Genomic DNA, 2,500 nt, shown 5'->3' with positions numbered 1-2,500 from the left:
GAATAATTACTGTTCCTTCCTGTTTTTGACCCAAGTAACCGGAAAGTTTTTTGGTTGTATGGACGCAAAAAAAGATCGTAGAAGAGATCCCTCCAGACCCATGTAACCTTGAAAGAGAATAAAGTTCGTTTTGATTTCTATGGTGCATTTCACGACTTGGAAATTTGTTTTAAAAAACTGGCCCGTTATGCTTTTGATAAAGGTACGTATTCAGCTCTCGAAAGTGTTTTTAGAAAATTCAAAAAGCTGTTACTATTTTTCACCTGTCGTTTGCATCCAGTTTAGCACAGAGAGCTTTAGTATTCAACAAAGACGGGTTCCGCAATGAGCGAAAAATTGTTTTTCACGCACTAAACAATTCTGCATGTACGTTTTAATCGTTGTAAATTTATTTGATGCCCTCTGCGTTGTCATGACCAAAATTAGCGGTTTGTTTTGTGGACTACGTAAACACACGACGGATGAATTGTTCCTTCTCCCTCGAGCCATTAACCCCGTCTTCCGTTTTTTCAATTTTGGATATCAGACTCGCAATTAAAGTATTTTTAAGAATCAACATCGTTACTAAGTGACAGGAAGAAGAACTATTCATGCTTTGACAGCCGTCTATGACTTTGGTGAAAGATCGAGGACCAGCAATATGCCGAGCGCGTTTTCGAACGAGACTGAAAAATAAAAACCACCGGCCAAATTATGTATTCTGTATAGCGTCTTATGCGCAAAAAAACATCTGCATCGTTTTCGCCGAATACCCGCAAAGTAAAGTCCTTTCCTAAACACGACTTTGGGAAAGGATTCGTTTGTTTTGGCACTTAAATCATGAGAGAATTTTGTAAAAAGGGAAGAATATGCATATTTTTAAAAATCACCGAAGGTTATTTTAATCCCGTGTTTGTGTCGATTGTCACATCCTTCGTACTTTTCAACGGGATGTTTCAGTTTTTAGCAAAATTACGTAAGCCAATGTTGAGTAGACCTGCAGCGATGCGCGGTAAGAACCCCCCCAGCTCTTATTTAAATGCCCTGAGGCAGTTAAGACACATTTTATCAGTTTGTAGTGTGATACTTGCGTTTTCAGAATCCTTATCAAAAGTGTTGGGACACGGTCTAAAATTCGCCTCCCGAACACACTCCGCAAACACACCACAGCGTTAGCTTACATCCACCATACAATATTAACCTTTTAGATGAAGCACACCATCCTATCAAGTCAACATTGAAAATGCCAGGAGTTGCTAGATTGTTAAACCCGGAATGCCAGCATATGCAGAACACTGTAACATCTAAGGTGTCTCGATGTCTGTTGACGAAGATTGCAAATTTGGAAGAACTATTTTTCTCGATAAAAGTAAATGGATATGATGATGATATGAGATGAATTTGGAGCTGCCGGTCAATTGTGATTTCGTGACAAATTTATGATCTTCCGCGTATTGGAAAATAAAAAAGCTGACTCATCGTGTAGAATGATGCTTTCCTTTTGCAAAATAAACATTACCTCTGCAGTTTATTCATTACACAGCACAGACGACTTCAGTCCTCTGTTAAAAAGAAACTGTTCACAGTTTTGAAAGTACAAACCATCTCAATGTGGTCAAAATATTGAAAAGAAGCTGAAACTGTCGGACGCTACTTTCAGTCGAATACACAATATCTGTGTCGCCATTAATTCAGACCTCGAAGAAAACAAAGTCAGTTATAGATGGGATGAACTTTGGCAATCGATTTTCAACGTGGATTACTGATGACTCAGCCGGGAGGTTGGATAAACCAGTTTTACGTCGTTCGTGCGGCAGCACACACAATTGCCTAACTTGTTTATTTTCCCAGTGTCACAGCCGTAATTTTATCACAATGAATAGTTGAAAATAATCTACAAATTCGGCGGTTTGATCGCATCATGCCGTATTACACGATATTTTCTGGTATTATTTATATTTATCCACTTAACCAGGAAAATAATTCGCTGACATCTTCGCTTAACCAAAATGAAAATTTTTTAGCAGTTTTTAGTCCGTTGCTCAACGATTCATAGGAGTTTTAAAGTCGCGATCGAGATCAATTTTCCAGCTAGTGTTGAACCAAAAAAATCAGACCTCGCCGCAAAACCTATCTCTTATCGACGTTAGAAATAACTTATGCTCGCGAAAAACTGTGACAAGGATATGAAGATTTTATCATTTCTCATCTTACCTCAGACAGGCTTATTTTCTCTACGAAAGCTTCAAATTTAGTGTTAATAACCTCCATTCGTTGAATTTTGAAGAAATATTGCCTCAAATACGGCTTCGACAAAATAATTATAATTTTCCTTTCCAATGTAATCAAGCATCGAAATAATCCGGACAGTTTTCAATATTCCGAACAGCTCAACCACAGATTATTTCTGATAATGTTAGATCGACCAGGTGTTAAGAGTTTTTACCACTCGCCCTAAAACAAAAGCTCCAGTTGGGATTGTGGGGATTAATGCTGAATTATTAACTGTTCCTGTTGTTCG

The 2,500-nt window shown here is 38.0% G+C and overlaps 1 protein-coding gene across 1 annotated transcript in view; it reads right to left on the bottom strand.

Moving 5' to 3' along the window:
* Positions 1 to 2,500, bottom strand: part of LOC138026706 (sodium channel protein 1 brain-like) — a 34,735-nt gene that overhangs the window by 26,419 nt on the left and 5,816 nt on the right. The window lies entirely within an intron of this gene.

The sequence above is a fragment of the Montipora capricornis genome, chromosome 12 (assembly GCF_036669925.1).
Source record: "Montipora capricornis isolate CH-2021 chromosome 12, ASM3666992v2, whole genome shotgun sequence".
Lineage (NCBI taxonomy): Eukaryota > Metazoa > Cnidaria > Anthozoa > Scleractinia > Acroporidae > Montipora > Montipora capricornis.
This window is presented reverse-complemented; position numbering and strand designations above follow the sequence as displayed.